Raw genomic sequence first — 21,366 nt, forward strand, 5'->3', positions numbered from 1 at the left:
GTCACATGACCATCAATCTCGCTCAGGTGTCGATTTCCCGCTGAATTAATGAGAGCGTAAGACGTTTTTAGCTTTTCCTTTCATTTGATCACCTATTTATCTTCAGCGTGTCACTCAGATATTTAGTCAGTGAGACGTCTGGACGAGACGGGATGGAAATATTAGATGTCAAAGCATGAGAAATATTCAGCGTGATCATTACATCTCATGCTGGCACGGCAACGTCTTCATTTTTACTATCAAAATAGAATAAAACTCATTTCCATGGATGGATATAAATAAAAGTGATGTGATGCCGGTTAACTCTGAAAGTTGAAAGAGCAGTATTTTTAAATAATAAAAAGAAAATAAATAAATGTATATATATATATATAGAAAATATAACTGTAATAAATAAATACCATATACAGTAGCATTGATTGACTTTAAAGGTATACTCCACTTTTTTTGGAAATAGGCTCATTTTACAACTCCCTCTTAAACATTTGAGTTTTACCGTTTTATAATCCATTATATATATTATCAGAAAATCGGCTGAATGGATTAGAAAACGGTAAAAATTAAACGTTTAACCCAGAGGGAGTTGTAAAATGAGCCTATTTCCAAAAAAAGTGGAGTATCCCTTTAAATCATTGCTCAAAAGTGTTTCCAGAAATCACTGCTCAATAATTTAAATTAAAAAAAAATATACATATATTATTTATAAGTAAATATAATTTTTTATTCTGTTTATTATATTTTTATTATTATTAATTATTGTATTTATTATTAAAATTATTTTATTATTAGTTTATTAGTCACATTTACATTCATAATAATTTAAATAAATAAATGACAACGTATAATTCTAATTATTTTTTAACATGATATTTTTAATTATAATTTAATTATACTTATTTGTACAACCGTTTTTTAAAATGTATTTCTTATTTCATTTACTCAATAATAATTATATATTAGAGTATAATAGGTATAATAACTGCATTAATAAATTAATTAATTTATTAAATTAATTAAATTAATAAATGCAATTAATTTATAATGACATAAATGCAATAAATGAAATAAATGCATAATAAATAAATTGTATAATTATTACAATAATGTAACTTATTTAAATAATAATAAGTATACAGTAAATATATATGTGTTTCGGCATTATTAGATATGTCTTGGACTGGGTTAGATGTGATTATGAGACTAAATCAACGCTAATGTTATAACAACATTTCTGTCATGTACGCAATCACCAGTCGTTTCACAACATAAAAAAAATAAATAATTTCACGGAAACATAATAAGATGGTTTGCCTATAATAAGCGTGAGATTTTGTCACTGTGAAGCTCAAATTGCACAGAAAATAGAAAATTAAATAAATAAAACAGCTACGGCTGAGTCCCGTCATGTAATTACAGGCCAAAAAACTGTAAGTGCTCTACACGGCCCTCTGTTTGTGTGTATGTGTGTGTGTGTGTGTGTGTCGGGCTCTTCTCTGAAGAATTAATGAGACGATTCATCATCCATTCACACCGATGCCCTTCCAGCTGCCCAAAAACACCGCACTCGCTCCCTAAAACCAGCGGCCTCGACTCTAATTGTTTCTGTCCTCAAAAGAGCAGCACTTAGGGAATCTCTAAAGATGACAATTAAACAGTCTGCATCTGGACTTTCCCAGAAGCCTTTGCTGCATACACGACACTTTACGATGGATGGACGGACCGACAGACGGAAAGATGGATATATAGACAGACAGACACAGTAGTCAACATTTGAAGTGTATTTTTTAAATGTATTTTATTTTCAATGTGTTAATGTTTTAATCTCATCCCATCTCGGGCACCAAGTCAAAACTAGCAAAAACACAAATACAGTTGTACGACATGACGCACTATTATGGGACCAAGTCTGGTTTAGGAAAGCAGAAAATATATATATATACTGTATATAATGAATCACCACATAGTGTTCATTAAGTGTAGTGTGCCCTAGTTAGGGTCCAGTTTTAGGCCGGATCGACAGGCAGAAAACAAGCTCTCGTGAGTGTGTCGATACTCAATACTGGCTTGTGTGTGTGTGGATACACTGCTCTACGACACACAGAGCCGTTCACACACCACAATAACCGCCCCAGTTGATCAGAACATGACATTCTCATCTTTTATGTTTCTGGGTTGCATTAGTCCAGTTATTATGAAACGTCTTTTGTGTCTTTGTATGCGCCAACAAATTTCATTTTCCGCTTTCCTAAACCAGACTTGGTCCCCATAATAGTGAGTCATTTTGTCACACAACTGTATTTGTGTTTTTGCTAGTTTTGGCTCACTTGGTGCCCTAGATGAGACGAGATAAAAAAAAAATGAACACATTGAAAATAAAACAAATAAATAAAATACATTTAATTGAGTGTTTCTCGATTATTTTTATACCCCGAAATATTGCGTAAAAAAAACGGTTAATTTTGTGAATGAATCATTTAGGCGAGATTCATCAAAAACATTTGACTCAAAATATGTTTTCAGTATATAATTACTTAATTTTGGTGGGTTCGTCACACATAGCTAACGTTTGACTTTTATTATGCTTTTTTGGAGCTCCAGTTCTTGTCCAATGGTAATTAAACAATAAAAATCCTCCAAAAACTTGTGTGTAAATAATGACCTAAAGTACATTTTTGGGTGTTAATTATCCCTTTTATTGTCAAAGATAGAAATTTGCATTGGTAGTTTGGCTCCTGTGGTCAAACTTAACTGAATCAGTTACATTTTGAGAATGAATCATTAAGCCCGGATTGATCAATTCATCTGATTTGCTCATGAATTCTCTCTGGAACATTTTCAGTAAATAACGACTTAAATTTTGGTCGGTTCCTCACACACAGCTAACTTATGAATATGACATGTGTGAATACTTTTATGCTCCAGTTCCAGTCGATCAGCTCATTTTGTGAATGAATCATTTAAAAATATTCGATTCAAAAGAACAATTGAACATTTTCAGTAAATAACGACTTAATTTTTGGTCAGTTCCTCACACATAGCTAACATTTCCTTATGAATATGATATACTGTGTGGACACTTTTATTATACTTTTCAGAAGCTCCAGTTTATTTTGTGAATGAATCATTTAAAAAGATTCGATTCAAAAGAACGATTCGTTCATGAATTCTCTCTTGGATATTTTAAGTAAATAACGACTTAAATTCTGTCCGGTTTCTCTCACATAGCTAACGTTGGACTTATGAATATGATATACTGTGTGGACACTTTTATTATACTTTTCAGAAGCTCCAGTTTATTTTGTGAATGAATCATTTAAAAAGATTCGATTCAAAAGAACGATTCATTCATGGATTCTCTCAAATATTTTAAGTAAATAACGACTTAAATTCTGTCCGGTTTCTCACACATAGCTAACGTTTGATTTACGAATATGATATACTGTGTGGACACTTTTATTATACTTTTATGATGCTTTTCAGAAGCTCCAGTACCCATCGATCAGTTAATTTTGTGAATGAATCATTTTAAAAGATTTGATTCAAAAGAACGATTCGTTCATGAATTCTCTCAAATATTTTCAGTAAATAACGACTTAAATTCTGTCCGGTTTCTCACACACAGCTAACGTTTGATTTATGAATATAATATACTGTGTGGACACTTTTATGACGCTTTTCAGAAGCTCCAGTTCCCGTCCAACGGACGACAGTCTCCAAAAACTCGAAGGAGTCAAATGTGCATTTTCGACTGAATTATGCCTTTAATTGTCAAAGCTAGAAACGTCGAGTGGTGATTTGGCTCTGGAAGTGTCCGTGACGAAGCCGAGACGCTTGTTTCAGACATCTGTGGGCTCGTATGGTGTTTCGTCTGATTCATTTCTCCGGTCGGGTCGCTGGAGATTCATCATCGTCACAGACGTGGATCATGTTTCAGCGGGGGATTGTTTTAAGGTCTCCGGCTGGAGAAAAGCCCTAGGCCTTTCTACACGTAATGGGAAGATTACAGAGACACGGCCGGCAGATATGTGTGTGTGTTTCCCCATCAGACATGTCAGCATCAGAAAACACACTCCTGCACTCTTTGGCTTTTGCAACTTTAGACTGTTGACTGTATTGTTTTATTAATTGAGGTCCGTCACACACACACGACACGATTCGAGTCAGTGGATGCTGAAATATAACCGTTCATTTTCACACTGATTTTCTGTCCTCGTCCGATCCCGTCGAGTGTGTTTATCGGCCTCCATCTTGTATTAATTACGTTTAATCATTTTAATAAATAATTATGAAAAAAAATACATTACAGTAAATTATTCTCTTATTTTAACAAATACTATTCAAACAAATATATTAGATTAAATTATACTTATTTATTGTTTTTTATTATAATTCTATTTTATTTTTTTAAGAAATTAATGTCAGTTAACTGAATAATAATTTTTTTATTATTAATAAAAAATAATTTGTATTATATAATATAATTAATAATCATAACTAATCATTTAATATAAAAAACTTTTATTGAGACAAAACTATTTAAAAACATTAATAATAAAAAATAATATTAATTAAAATAAATACAAAATAATAGTTATTCTTATTGTCGTTTATCACAATTAATTGTTTAAAATAAATACATAATATTAATATTATAAAATGTATAAGGTCAGAAAAAAACAAGTTTCCTATAAATATCTACGCCAATAAACGGCATTAATAGCTAATTTTTACTAACTAGCACAGGAAGATACCTTTTAAGATTCGTTTGACCAGAAAGGCAAAAGCTAGCATGGAAGAAAAAAAAAAGCTAGCATGCTAATAAATAAAGTGTCCCTTGCAGCAATGCTGAGCATGTTTCGAGTGTCCTCAACGGTCTGTTCATCATCATTCAGACTTGAAAGCGTTCGTCTCTGAAGGTTTGTCCAAACATGTCATCCTCAGCTGATCCCAGGACAGGCCGAAGGTTGACTCGGGCTTTTAACAGAGACACTTAGCAGGTCGCGAGTCTGATCAGAGAGCAGCATCTGGGAGCATCATTTATCAACCCCAGCATGAAGCCATCAAGATCCTCTTACCCGTCCCACACACGTCACGCTCATGACGCGGGAGAACCACGGAGAAACCGGCCTCATGCTGTTGTTTGGTTGAGTCATGGCTTCGGGCGACGGGAAAACTCGGGTTAGCGAGAGCTGCGCGGCGTTTGTGCAACATCGTGAAGCGTTTGAATACAAAGAGAAAGCCAGGCTAACCGATGATCCTTCAACTAACACATAAAACATCCAAACATTTCACTTCAAGACCCAGAATTCATATCAAGTGGTGAAAAAAAGCACATAGAAAGAAAGCCTTATGTTAGCATCTAGCTAACTCGGCTAGCTTTTACCGTTTGAGCCGACGCACAATCTTCGACCTCGACAACAAACGAAGTTAATACATTATTAATAAGTTGCTAACACGATTATAGCCGCGTTTACGTGACAGATTTGCGCAAAACCTTTGCGATATTTTCTAAATGTCGATAAAAAAAACTATTGCGAAATGACGATTAACCGTTGTTATGCGTCTGAAACGTAATTATCTCCTCTTGTGATAAGTCATTCCAACAATTATGGCAACAGATGTTGGTAAGTGTGTTTTCCAGGCATTAATGTCAAGGACTGAGAGCGGCACATAATCCATGTGTGCGTAAACTTTTTTTATGGTTTATATGGGAGTTTTTGCTAAATTACTGGGCATAGGCTATTTTCAATTCGCAATTTGAAGGGTAATGGACACCCCGCTTAAAGTGCATGAATCATTTCATTTTGTTTATTTCAAGTGCGCACTGCAGTTTTGGGTTACACTTTATTTTAAGGTGTAACTGTTACAGTAATTATTTTTTACAGTATTTTTTTTACTTAAATTTACAGTCATTTAAGCACTGAGTAATATTAAGCAATAAATGTACTTACTATAGGGTTAGGGAAGGATAGGATTTAATTTAGAATTAGTAACATAAAATTATTCATAATTTACTGCAAATTTTTTTTTTAAAGCGTTACCCAGTTTTGTTGTCTGTCGCTTTAAATGCAAGATGGATTCTGATTGGCTGTTCACTTAAATTTACATCATTTAAGCACTGAGAAATATTAAGCAATAAATGTACTTAGTATAGGGTTAGGGGATGATAGGATTTAGTTTAGAATTAGTTACACAAAATTATTCCTAATTTACTGCGAATTTTTGTTTTTGTTTAAAGCGTTACCCAGTTTTGTTGTCTGTCGCTTTAAATGCAAGATGGATTCTGATTGGCTGTTTTGAAAGAGTGTATTTCTCTCTGTTGTTATCTTATAGTTTTATTGTGGACTGCCATTGTTTTAAATTTAGAACGAGACAGTCTTTTGTTCTTGGTTTGAACAGGCCGTATAAATACGATAAGCATTAATATCTTACCAGACTGAGGTTCGCAGATCGTTGCGAAGACTTCCGGCTGGTTCTGGACAGAGAGGGAGCAGCTGTTGGAAGTCACGCTGGTAACAGGCCAAAGTCATTGTCTCACCCACGTCAAATCTGTGGACTCTCGAAGACGGATCCAGTGAGTCAACGGCTCGTCTTCAGACACACCGCATCCAGACAGAACCACGTCCAACATGTGCTGGTGGGAAACTTCTACACGACCGTTCGAGTCACGTGGGCAAACTGAACTTGTGTCGCATGAAAATGGCTTTTTCACGGGTCTCGTTTCTAATACGAAATGTCAAACTTACAATAATTGCCTGAATGCTCCTACAAATATTCATTGGGCTTGCATGTTGAAAAGCATGAAAAATTGCTCCTAAATTCATCTTGCTTTATTAATCAGAATTTATTAAAAATCAGAATACCGTTTTTCATTCGATCCATAAAGTAATATTCATGTGTAGCCTAAATTAGGTCACCAATTTATGCATTGATTCAGAAAATTAAAATAATAACAATAAAAGACTTTTTAAAATACATTTGTTATTAATTCATGTTGAGCTGCATCATCATAGATACCACTGATCATACATATGTAATTTAATAACTATCTTATAAATTTAAATATAACTATTTATATGTCAAATGTTTTATAGTAATCTGTAATAATTTTATTTTGAATAAATTTGTAATTTATTAACGTTCAGCTGCATTGTCGTCATCACACCACTGAATATAATATTTAAAAAAATAATAATAAAGCAAAACACGTCTTTTTAAATGTTCATTAATGTATGATTGCAGTTTACACTCATGTGTTCTTGTGTTATCCTTAACCTGACTGTTCTTCTCTCCGTGAGAAAAGCTTACCTTTCAAACAGCTTTCGTATTTCCCCAGTAAGCGCTCCTGTGAAAGCATAAATATGCATTTCAAACGGAAAGCTATAGGCTACATGAGAGAAAAGAGGGAATATAATGGGAACGGCGCTTGTGACTCGCGATCCTCGTCATCAAAGATTCCTCGGCGGGAAAAGGCGCGCGCATCCCTGAGGTAAAGGCAAACTATGGAGGAAACTCTGTCAGAATTAAAAATTCATGTTCTGGAAAAGATCTGACGAGCATTAGACGTATCCTAAAGCTTTCAGGATGCAGTTTCACATTGTTCAACTATACGCTTTGAAACCCGAGAGCTCGGCTGTCAGGACAGATGTGAGCGTCGTAAAGGCGGGCATGACGGATTTTTTTATGTCGTCATTTCTTGCTGTATTTTTATTTTTGTGTAATAAATTAAGAGAAAGTACACCGCCATCTTACTCCCATGAAAATGACTTGAACACACCATTTGATCCACCATTTCAGTTTGTATTAGGATTTTTGCATAGAGGTTCTGGGTTGTAATTCGTCCTCATTAAAATTAAAGATGTTCATTAATGATTGTACATTAAGAGCAGGGACACTTTTGTGTGCATTTTTTGTACTTTCGAATAGAATCTGCAATGGCATTAAGGGCCAATCCCAATTGGTTGGAGGGGGAGGGCTAGGGGGAAGGGTCAGATAGCCCTTCAAACGAAGATTTTTCGGGAGCACACTTCAAACGAAGGGGTATGAGAAGTGTCACTGCTAACCCAGGCTACAGACGCAAAATGGCTGCCCAAGCGACAAAGGAGACCCATAAATGTAAGTATTTGTGGCTTTAATAAGTTTTGTAACGACAAATAATGATTTGCTTTATGTTACATTCAATATTGTGTTCATATTTACGGTCAGTTTCTTCACAGAAACGTTTGTTTAAAAAAAAAAAAAAATCGCTAAAATTACTGTAGTTTGCTAACGATAGTCCCGCAACATATTTTCGTCGTCTCCGTTGTTTCCTACGAACTTCACAAGATAAATGCAAGAAAATAGCTGTAACCCACGCGACTGAGATAACAGCAGCTGTCGACGGCATCTTGGAAGTTGTGATAAACATCGGCGCATCTCCTGTGACGTAGGCGCTAGCGACGACTTATAATGACGTTTAACGGAGGCGTAGTGGTGTCCCATTTCTTAGGGGAATATTTTCACCCCTACGCATTGCCACTCTGTTTCAAGGGTCAAGGAGAAGGCGAAGGGGTAGGGCTAGGGGAAAGTGAAGGGGTAAGGGGTAGAATTGGGATTGGCCATAAGACTTAACCTTAACACTCTTAAAGGGGTCATGAGCTGTGTCTGAAACCGCTCACTCGTTCACTCATTCACTAATCCCTATATAGTGTATGGCATTTGAGTGCACTATATCTGCAAGGAGTGAACGAGATGAAGTGAGTGAATTCGGACGCTGACGTTTACACTGTGCGTCGGAGAGTTGGAGCTGTCGCAGAAAAGGCTTCGTCACGCGTACTGATAAAACTCCTTTTATCTTACATTACCTACTTTATAAAATAATATTAACACCAATAACGATCATAATGACTTTATTTTGTAATTATACCTCCGTGCCAGCTTTGTAGTTTCATCGACTGAAATTGTACATCAACTCTCACGTTCACAGACGACGTGTCGTCGAGCGCCCTCCGGCGACCGTTATTATGTTCAAAACGACGATTAACGGATATTTTTCAAATCCTCCACTGGATGTAATGTAATCTCTGGTTTAAACTTGCTCGCGCCGAACTTTCATGCGCGCTCAGTTCTCTCCGCATTGGATTGTGGGAAATAGGGCTTCAGCGAGTGTACATCGAATGTACACTCGAATTCAGAGAGGATTGTGGGTAAAAGTAGTGAATGAATGTAGGGAATGATGTCGTTCACTCAGAATTCGGACACCACTACAAAATGGCCGACACCCGATATAGTGCACTATATAGTGGATAGGGAGCGATTTCAGACACAGCTATGAACTGGCTTTTTAAAAAAATTTATATTGTTGTCTGAGGTCAACTTATGACGTTCGCTTGGTTTTTACATTAAAAAAACATCAAAATGAATAAGTAATAGGCTATTTTCTACCCTAGTTTTGAGCCCAACTCAAAAAGGCTCGGTTTTATGGGCATCTCTGTAGAAGACTTGGAAGTAAACACCCACTGCTGTGAGTGGATAATAGTTTTGCATATTATAATGAGTTTCACTCTCGACCTGGTTTGTCATCACGAGGTAGGCCTATGTTATTTAGCTATGCATGTAATGCGCGAATCGGTGGGCGGGGCTAACGGCCATGTTACCTGCTTCTCCTCTTTGATGTCATAGTTCCCCACTTTGAAAAACGACTCGTTTGCAGAGCCTGGTGTCAATAAAAGCTTTTATTGGACTAACAAGGACGTTTTCAGTTCTGAAACTTATAATATGATGACCTCTTAGACGTCTGTGGGGCGTCTGCGAGCGTCTTTGATGCGTTGTTGGCTCAGATTGGCGAGCGTTCATCCCCCGCGATAATACCCTGACCTGTCGGCAAGCTCAACGATTGGCAAATCGGGCTTAAATCGGCATAAAATCATGTAGTGTGAACTAGTCTTAACAGAAAACGTCATAAACACGTATTGCATTCTTAAACAAGAACAAATGTGGGTGGAGCTTGTGGGTGGCTGATTGGATGGTTGTGGTTTGCTATTGGTGGATCTCATGTGAGTGACAGGTTGCCCCGCCCTCGTCATCAGAGAAGAGATTCTGATTCACATGAATTTAACACAATAATCTGCACTGTTTTACTTCTCACATGTTAAATACTCAAGATTAGAGCTACTGGATAGACTCAAAAAAAACAAAAAACATGTTAAGCACTTAAATAGCGCGAACGCAGGCGAGATAACAAGACGAGGTGGCGTCTTCTATTTTAGCACAGGTGCTTTGAGAAGTGAAACGTGGAAATACAAACAATAACAAGCGTGTCTGGAAGGCGAGTGGGCGTGACGGTCTCCAGAGCATTAGCAGCTAATACTAGCGACTAGAGAGTTTAAATTTAGACTCAGTGTGAAGTAGAGCCACCGGGTGGGTGTTGATATTCACACCAGTCGCTTTATTCCCGTCGAGGCGGGCTACTTCTCTTCTGGCTTTGTGACATTAAACGCGGCCTAGCGTTTTGATTCAGTTTGCTTTTATGCCACAACACAGAGAGACTGAACACAAAGAGAGAGTTGTCGCACGCCGCTCATTCATAGCTAATTAGGAAACGCTTTACCTCGCAATTAGCACTGGATATCAGGGTGGTTTTGCCAAGCTGATGATGATGCAGACTTTCTGTATCCGAGCGGGAGAGAATCAGCTCAACGTAAATTAACAAGCCCATAATAAATAAATAACTAATGTGTTGAAGACCCGGTAACACCTTTTGTGCTCCTGGCCTTTTAAAATCTTGTTTTTCCTTCAGTTTGGTTAGGTTTTTCATTTTGTTTTTTAAACTGATTAATTTTAGGCCTCATTGATCTGAGCTTATATGCACCACAATGCTAAAAAAAAAACATTATTTTGGGATAAATGTGTCAACAGTAAACAAAATAGAGTGTTTTTAATGTTTAACCAGGAAGTTTGCTTTGAAATGCTTTTATTTTGTACAAAACTAATCAGTCACATTTGTTAAAAAAAAAAAAGCTTATAAATCACTATTATCAACTAATATTGCATTCAATCTTTTAGTCAACTTGTTTTCCCTCAGTTAGGATGGGATTTGTATTTAGTTTAGGAACTGATTAATAGTAGGCCTCAATCTAAAAACAACTTTTTTCAGTGGTGACTATGGGATTGTTGCTAGGAGGGTTAAACGTCAGTGTTTAGCGCAACTCTCCTCAAACCACATGATTTAAAAACCCCATTCATAGGCCTACGGCAAATGGTGTGGGATGAGATATAATAATAATATATGATAATAAGCACGCATCTCTGCTTTGAGGATGTCTCAGTAACACAAGCACAACTCAAGCATGTTCGATGGGAAAAGTGTAAAGCACGTTTCTGTCCTGGTGGACGGAGATTTGATAAAACCCGAACGGTCATGTCTGTATTTCACTGTGGCGCCAAGCATTGAATCGAGCGTCCTAACGGTACACACACTCAATGGCTGGGTTCATATCCTTAAGTGAACTCGAATCAATAATCCGAGATTCAGCTCCATCTCGCGCCAGTTTTAAACAGACCGCGAGCGCTAGCTGCATTAGCAAACGACAAGAGAAACAAAGCCATCACGGTCTTCCTGCTCATCCTAAACACATCCCGTCTACAGCCTTCCAGACAGAATCAATATCCTCCTCCTCCTCACACCTGAGTCATTAAAGTCAGCAGCGAGGAAAGTCATCGCGGGACATCTGGACGTTATCAGCACATCCGCTGCTAATCGCACATTTGGTAGGCCTCCAAACCGGCCGAGATGTTTGATAAAGTGACCCTTTATGATGAAATATGGCGCAGTGGTTATGATCGGCCTCGCCGCACTGCAGTCGGGATTCAAGCCTTTTGAAGTCATTAATTGGAAAGAGGCAGGGATGGAAATTAATAACGGGTCGGAGCAAAAATAATTTATGACAAAAAAAAAATGCTGTAGTAATGAATTCCTCTGCTGTTTTCTTTGTTGATGCTGTTGTTGTTTTTTACTTTAAACATTTACATTTTGTATTATATGCCTAATTATAAATTATTGTTGAAATCAAAGGGCCATTTTGGGCCTTTATAAAAATGAATTATAGAGTGTCAGAAACTAATTTGCTAATAGACAGAAAGGAAAGACAGACAGAAAGAAAAAAAGAAAGACTTTGTCAGACAGACAGACAGATAGATGGATGGATAGATAGAAATAGATAGATAGACAGATAGACAGACAGATAGACATAGATAGATAGATAGACAGACAGACACACAGATAGATAGATAGATAGACAGACAGACAGACAGATAGATAGACAGATAGATAGACAGACAGATAGACAGATAGATAGATAGATAGATAGATAGACAGATAGATAGACAGACAGATAGATAGATAGATAGACAGACAGACAGATAGATAGACAGATAGATAGATAGATAGACAGATAGATAGATAGATAGATAGATAGATAGATAGATAGACAGATAGACAGACAGATAGACAGACAGATAGATAGACAGATAGATAGATAGATAGATAGACACTATCTGTCTATCTATCTATCTATCTATCTATCAGACAGACAGACAGATAGATAGATAGATAGACAGATAGATAGATAGACAGATAGATAGACAGACAGATAGATAGATAGATAGATAGATAGATAGATAGATAGATAGATAGATAGATAGATAGACAGACAGATAGACAGACAGATAAATAGATAGACAGACAGACACACAGACAGATAGACATAGATGGATAGATAGACAGACAGATAGACAGATAGATAGACAGACAGACAGACAGACAGACAGATAGATAGACAGACAGACACACAGACAGATAGACATAGATGGATAGATAGACAGATAGATAGACAGACAGACAGACAGACAGATAGATAGACAGACAGACAGATAGATAGATGCTTTGTTCAGACAGACGGATATATAAATGGGTAGATATTTTAGACAGACAGGTTTTAGATAAACAGATACTTTTAAAGACAGACAGGTAATTAACTTTATCAGACTGACAGACGCACTTTTTTTTAGATATAAAACATGCATAGATGCTCACAGACATCTGGATAGACAGACAGGTATTTTTAAGACAGAGACAGACAGACATTCTTTAGACAAACAGGCTTTCTTCAAACAGATAGACAGACAGACAGGTATTCTTCAGACAGACAGGACACCTGTCCCCTCCCCAGGTGTCGGTGTAGTGTTCACTAACAGCACGTGTTCCTCTGGCGTCTCTTCAAAAGTGTTTGGCTCAGAGATGTGTGTGAGATGTGGACAGAAGCCGCTGTGAGCTGACGGCGCTGAGAGAGATCAGACAGGTGTGTGTGTGCCGTACCTGAACACACACACACAAAACAGATGGTGCTGTTAGTGCTTGAGTCTCCAGAATGAAGAGATAATTACAAACGTGAGATGCACTTCACAAACACCCTCAGTGATAACATGCCAAATGACACACTCTAGAGGACCAGCTCCTTTAGTTCATACAGCCACTAAAGAAACATCAACGTATGAATATTTTAGGCCGGTTCAGAGGATACGTTTCTGTCAAAGTGGTTTTACATTTTACATGTTTAAAAAAAAAAACAGATCCCAATTGAAAAACAACATTACCCATAATCCTGTAGAGAGATCCACCAATCAGAATTGATCAAGTGACAGGACACTCCCATGATGTATTACAACTGACAGACAGATAGTCAGACGAATGGATAGACAGATAGTCAGACAAAAGGATGGATAGACAGATAGTCAGACGAATGGATGGATGGATAGATAGATAGATAGACTGATAGATAGATAGACAGAAAGACAGTCAGATGAATGGATGGACCGACAGGTACTTTTTCAGACGAATGGATAGACTGACAGACAGACAGTCAGACAAAACGATGGACAGACAGAAAGACAGAAAAACAGACATAGTCAGACGAATGGATAGACAGACAGAAGAATGGATGGACAGACAGGTACTTTTTTCAGACGAATGGATAAACTGACAGACAGATAGTCAGACGAATGGATAGACAGACAGACAGATAGTCAGACAAAAGGATGGATAGACAGAGTCAGACGAATGAATAGATGGACAGACAGACAGACAGTCAGACGAATGGATAGACGGACAGACAGTCAGACGAATGGATGGATAGATAGATAGATAGATAGATAGATAGATGGACAGACAGACAGACTGATAGATAGATAGACAGATAGACAGAAAGACAGTCAGATGAATGGATGGACAGACAGGTACTTTTTTCAGACGAATGGATAGATAGACAGACAGACAGTCAGACAAAACGATGGACAGACAGACAAACAGACATAGTCAGACGAATGGATAGACAGATAGACAGACAGTCAGACAAATGGATAGATACAGAGACAGACAGAAAGAAGAATGGATGGACAGACAGGTACTTTTTTCAGACGAATGGATAAACTGACAGACAGATAGTCAGACGAATGGATAGACAGACAGATAGTCAGACAAAAGGATGGATAGACAGAGTCAGACGAATGAATAGATGGACAGACAGACAGTCAGACGAATGGATAGATAGACAGACAGACATGAATGGATGGATGGACACAGACAGGTACTTTTTTCAGACGAATGGGTAGACTGACAGGTAGATAGTCAGACAAAACGATGGACAGACAGACAAACAGACATAGTCATATGAATGGATAGATAGACAGACAGTCAGAAGAATGGATGGCGAATGGATGGACTGACAGACAGATAGTCAGATGAATGGATAGAAGAACAGATACTTTTTTCAGACGAATCCATAGACTGATAGACAGGTATTTTGTTCAGATGAATGGAGAGACTGACAGGTATTTATGTAAGGTGAATAGATAGACTGACATTCAGACGAATAGATGGACAGACGGGTACTTTTTCAGGCGAATGGATAGACTGACAGTCAGACGAATGGATAGACAAACAGGTACTTTTTCAGACGAAGGAATATGCATTTGTGGAAAGACAGACAGACAGATAGTCAGACGAATGCATAGACCGACAAACAGAAAGATAGTCAGACGAATGCATAGACAGACAGACAGACCATTGGATAGACAGAAAGATAGTCAGACGAATAGATTGACAGACAGGTACTTTTTTCAGACGAAGGAATAGACAGACAGCTAGATAGTCAGATGGATGCATAAACTGACAGACAGACAGATAGTCAGACGAATGGATAGAAAGACAGGTACTTATTTCAGACAAAGGAATAAACAGACAGATAGTCAGACAAATGCATAAACTGACGTATAGACAGTCAGATGAATAGATGGACAGACAGGTGTTTTTTCAGACGAATGAATAGACAGACAGACAGATAGTCAGATGATTTAATATGCAGACAATATTTCAGACAGACAGGTACTTGTTTCAGATACTTTTTCAGACAGACAGATGCTGTTTTTCAGTCTTAAAAAGACACTTTTTTCAGACACACAGGCAGACACCTTTTCAGATGAACAGACAGGAAAACATCGTATTTTTCAGACACTTTTTTCACCCGTATGATAGACAGAAACATTTCAGATGGGTGTCCTTTTCAGATGGATGGGCATAGAGATACGTTTTCAGATTTTTTTTAGGCAGACACTTTTTTTTCCAGACGAACGGATACAAAGACATTCCTTTTCAAATGGGCTAACACTTTTTTTCCACAAAAAAGGATAGACTGATACTTTCCAAAGAGACTGATAGACAAACACTTTCAGACGGATGGCCACGACAAAAAAACAAAACACTTTTATTAAAGGAGTAGTTCACTTTAAAAAAAAAACTTTTGCTGATAATTTACTCGCCCCCATGTCATCCAAGATGTCCATGTCTTCCTTTATTCAGTCGAAAAGAAATTAAGGTTTAATTAATGGGAACCAAACGGTTCAAGGTCCAAAAGACAGTTTCAGTGCAAACTGTTGAAAGGGCTTTAAACGATTCCAGACGATGAATAAGGGTCTTATCAAGCGAAACGATCGCTCGTTTAAAAAAACAAAGTTTTATAAGTTCAAATGGTCACCTTGCTTCTGTGATGCGCGTTCGTGACTCTCCCGTTCGAACTCGTTCATCAAAATGAACGAATCTTTTTCCGAGTCAATCCGTTCAATTCATTCATTGAATCAACCAAATGACACGAAAAAAGATTCGTTCATTTTGATAAGACCCTTATTCATCGTCTGGTGTCGTTTAAAGCCCTTTGAACAGTTTGCGCTAAAACTCTCATTTGGACCTTGAACCGTTTGGTTCCCATTGAAGTCCATTATATGGAGAAAAATGCTGGAATGTTTTCATCAAAAACCTTAATTTCTTTTCGACTGAAGAAAGAAAGACATGGACATCTTGGATGACATGGGGGTGAGTAAAGTATCAGCAAAAGTCTTTTTATAAGTAAACTACTCCTTTAAGAACTCAAACCAGATCTGAAGAATTGAGACATCCCCAAACCTGCTCTAAAAACTCTGATCAACATGGAATGAAACTGTACTTTTTTATTTTATTTAATGCATAATCAAAATGTAACAACTTGCTCTGAAAAGTCTTTGGCTTTCAGCACCCAATCAACTACTGATTGAACAAATAGAAATCCTGATTCACATGAAAATGACAAGCACACTGTGATTTTCAAACTGTCCGTTGGCAAAAAAAAAACTTGATGGAAAACGTCTGTAATGAACTTGGAATTCTATCTTTGGCATGAAATGGGATTTGTCCCGGAAATATCAGCGAGGGGTTTAATCTTCTCGTTCTCTGATGGATGTGAGCTCGCGAGTGAATAAAGCCGCCGACAGACAAAGATCGGAGAAGCGCTTAGTCAGATATTGGGTGTTGGATGTTTCCTGAACCCTGTTTGCAGGCCTCAGCTTTTCTTCCAGCGGTGTAACAACTGAGGAGGAACAACAACCCCAACACAAAACCACAGGAGACATTACTGAAGCGCAGCATAAGATGGGATTTCTCATTGCTTCGGCTGACTTTGAGACATTTCGGCAGACAAACAATAAATAGACAAGTTGGTTCTTAAAGTGTTTTGGGGATAGTTTAAGCTCACTGTTGCAGACTGCTGAGTTTAGAAGAACGACTGTATAGTAATACTTCACTGACACTGCCTTCACGATTTATCTGAACGTTTTTACTTGACTGAATGTTATTTTTATGGCAATTATTAGGGCTGTCAAACGATTAATCGCATCCAAAATAAAAGAAAAAAATATTATTTATATATAAAATATTTATATATAATATAAATCTATACAGTATATTCATGAAAATATTTCTTAAATATATATATTGTATAATTATATTACAAATATACATTTGTACATTTTTTTTTTTTACAAATGATCCTAATAATGTTAAGCAGGTTTCCAGTCCCAATAATAGGATCACCAGTGGGCGACTGACTGTATTTTAGTCTCGGTGTGTCTCACCGGTTGGCTGGACTCCACCGTGTGAACGCATGGATCTACAGAAAGGTGTTGAGACAGCAGCTGACAGTGTGAGTAATGCTGCGGGTCACTGAAAGCAGACACATTGTTCCTCGTCTTCATCATCTTCCTCCTCCTCCTGAAGTACACTGATATTTATAGACACTTGTTTCAGTATGTGGTGTAGTAGTGCAAATAAGCCTACGCAGCCTAGATTTTGTGAATCAATTCATTGATTCAAAGAATCAGTGAGTCGATTCAAAGAATACATCAGTCTATTCAATGAATCAATTAGTCAATTTAGTAAATCGAATCGGTGAATCGATTAGTCGCTCCAGTGAATCGATTAGTCGCTCCAGTGGAACGAATTGTTGGTTCAGTGAGTCAATTAGTCACTCTATAAATCGATCAATTTCGAGTCAATTTAGTAAATCTAATCGGTGAACTGATTAGTCGCTCCGGTGAACCGATTAGTCGCTCTGGTGAACCGATTAGTCGCTCCGGTGAACGGATTAGAGGCTCCGGTGAACCGATTAGTCGCTCCGGTGAACCGAATTGTTGGTTCAGTGAGTCGATTAGTCGCTCGATAAATCGATCAATTTCGAGTCAATTTAGTAAATCGAATCGGTGAACCGATTAGCCGCTCCGGTGAACCGATTAGTCACTCCTGTGAACCGATTCGTCGCTCCGGTGAACCGATTAGCCGCTCCGGTGAACCGATTAGTCCCTCCGGTGAACCGATTCGTCGCTCCGGTGAACCGATTAGTCGCTCCGGTGAACCGATTAGTCGCTCCAGTGAACCGATTAGTCGCTCCTGTGGACCGATTCGTCGCTCCGGTGAACCGATTAGCCGCTCCGGTGAACCGATTAGTCCCTCCGGTGAACCGATTATTCGCTCCGGTGAACCCATTAGTCGCTCCGGTGAACCGATTAGTCGCTCCGGTGTACCCATTAGTCGCTTCGGTGGAACGAATTGTTGGTTCAGTGAGTCGATTAGTCACTCCTGTGAACCGATTAGTCGCTCCAGTGAACCGATTAGTTGCTCCGGTGAACCGATTGGTCGCTCCGGCGAACCGATTGGTCGCTCCGGCGAACCGATTAGTCGCTCCGGTGAAACAATTAGTCGCTCCGGTGAAACAATTAGTCGCTCCAGTGAAAGATTAGTCGCTCCAAGTGAAACTAATTGTTGGTTCAGTGAGTCGATTAGTCTCTCGATAAATCGATCAATTTCGAGTCAATTTAGTAAATCGAATCGGTAAACCGATTAGCCACTCCGGTGAACCGATTAGTCGCTCCGGTGAACCGATTAGTCGCTCCGGTGAAACAATTAGTCGCTCCAGTGAAACGAATTGTTGGTTCAGTGAGTCGATTAGTCGCTCGATAAATTGATCAATTTCGAGTCGATTTAGTAAATGGAATCGGTGAACCGATTGGTTGCTCCGGCGAACCGATTGGTCGCTCCGGTGAACCGATGGGTCGCTCCGGTGAACCGATTAGTTGCTCCGGTGAAGAGATTAGCCGCTCCGGTGAACCGATTAGTCGCTCCGGTGAATCGATTAGTCGCTCCGGTGGAACGAATTGTTGGTTCAGTGAGTCGATTAGTCGCTCGATAAATCGATTGGTCTCTCTAGGGAATCGATTAGTCACTTCGGTGAACCTACTGCGTCAAACTCTGATTCTACTCATTTATATCAGCAATGCAAGAAAAAAAAATGAATGGATATTGGAGATTTTGACTGCACAATACTAATTGCATTAAACTGTGAATCTACTCTAAAACGATGGTTTCTCTGAATGCAAAACAAGTCATTAACAATTCTCAATTAACACTGAGATAACTATCAAATATTGTCTTAAGGCTGAAACATTAATATTTGAAACATACTAAAAGTTTTTGCATGGATTGATAGATTTCAAGACACACAATGTAAATGAACAGACGAATAGCGAGCGCTGGAGAGCCCGCAGGCCTGTGAGCGCGACGATAACGATAGTCAGATGAAGCTGTGAAACACTAATTGCTTCGGAGGACTGATCAGGCTGTAATGAGGATAATCCGGAAAATATTTTGTTCCACACATTAAACCCATAACAGCCCCCACTTACAGTTCGCTGACGGACTGATTCGTGTAGGATGTGATTTCTGTAATGCGTATTGGCCGGGGATTTTCTGCTGTAGATCAGACCGCCTTCTCAAACACTGCCAATGAGCACATTAAACGTCAATACGTTTGCATTAAATGACTTTCTGTTCTCCACATGTTCAACACAGGATCTTTAAAGATGCATGGGCAGCAATAGCATGGTTGCTATGGAAGCAGCATGTGGTTTTGACTTTTGATGTATTTTAAGCATATTGGAAAAATCATCGAGTATAACATATGTTTGCTTTAGGTTTGAACAAACCCCTCACAGTAAGGATTAAAGCTCAGCGTGTGCATTCTCCTGCTGCGTTTCAATCCATGTTTCAGCAAGCACCCAGAAGACCCTCGATACTGCAAAGCTATGCACAAAAATGTATTTGAGGTGTTGTGATGCATGGTTGTAGTGTTTTGGTGGTTTTTAGTATGCTGAAAACTAGGCAACAATACTTAAAAAAAAATAGCAATGCACTAAAACACTTAAAATAGAATTAATGAATTAGAATCCTTAATGAAAGATTTAAAAAAAAAACTAAAATAATCTAATAATGTAAATGCATAAAAGAAAAGAAAACCATCTAATAATAATGTGTGTTTAAAATATCAAATGAACAGGACAACAGGAACGTTTTAGGCTTTAAACAGTGGAAAGTCTTTTCCAGGCATTCATGAAAATGAGCATTCACTGAAACAACTCCAAAGTCCTTTAGATTTGAAGAGTTGCACCAAACTTTCCCTGAGATCCACTTTAATTGTTGCTCTGACTGAATAAGCAAACGAATCGCAGACATGCGAGTCAATTACTGCCACGTACGGCGGGGTCGTTATTCTCCAGTCAAAACAAATCAAAAATATTCCTCTGATAAATAATGATTATATTTCTTTGAAAGCAACATTGTGAAATGACAAGCGAAAACAAAGCAAGATGTGGAGTCGGAGATGAAAGTGTCAGGCTTTGATCAGCCGTCGATGAATCTGCAGTTGACACAGATTCCAGTGGCGAGGGCGAGCTGACAGAACAGCCTCATCATCGGCTCCGGGACAGGGGAACGGCCTTGATTTACACAGAAGAGGTTTAGCTTCACCCGTCTGCAACCTCAAAGCATCTCACATCACAGGCCTCGTCTCCAGAGGCATTCTGGGAAACAGACGCATTTTCAGTTCCAAAAACAGTTTTTCGGAGTGTGTGTCATTTCAAGCTGGGAAGAGAAATGTTTAAGGTTCTGTCCTGCTCTCATCAGCATGCATGAGTCAACCAATGTGAACTGTAGATGTAATAACTTTCAAAACAAACACAAACAATCAAAACACCTTAGCAATCAGACTAAAAACTATTTTAAACTATCTAGAAACCTCATAGCAAAGTGCAAAAAACAACAACAACAATCTAACAAGATTATAAAAACCTATGAAAGCTTGTTTCCGCCACTGAATAAAAAAAATTACTTTTTCATCTCACAATTGCAAGATATTAAGTCGCAATTCTAAAAAATATAGTCGCAACTACGAGATATGAAGTCGCAATTCTGAGAAATAAAGTCGAAATTCTGAGAAATTGTCGCAATTTCGAGATATGAAGTCGCAATTCTGAGAAATAAAGTCGCAATTCTGAGAAATAAAGTCGCAATTGCGAGATATGAAGTCGTAATTCTGAGAAATAGTCGCAATTGCAAGATATGAAGTTGCAATTTTTAGAAATAGTCGCAATTGCAAGATATGAAGTTGCAATTTTTAGAAATAGTTGCAATTGTGA

General features: G+C 38.0%; 1 long non-coding RNA gene across 4 annotated transcripts in view; it reads right to left on the reverse strand.

Moving 5' to 3' along the window:
* The window catches only part of LOC148995691 (uncharacterized), an 81,988-nt gene that overhangs the window by 20,483 nt on the left and 40,139 nt on the right, over positions 1–21,366 (reverse strand). The window contains exon 1 of one of the 4 annotated variants that reach the window (XR_016169441.1): positions 6,433–8,938. The exons of the other annotated variants lie outside the window; for them this stretch is intronic. This is a non-coding gene — a long non-coding RNA (uncharacterized LOC148995691). Of the gene's footprint in view, positions 1–6,432; positions 8,939–21,366 lie in introns of those variants that run through there. 4 annotated transcript variants of the gene reach the window in all.

Source organism: Pimephales promelas, chromosome 2 (assembly GCF_988280905.1).
Source record: "Pimephales promelas chromosome 2, fPimPro1.hap1.1, whole genome shotgun sequence".
Lineage (NCBI taxonomy): Eukaryota > Metazoa > Chordata > Actinopteri > Cypriniformes > Leuciscidae > Pimephales > Pimephales promelas.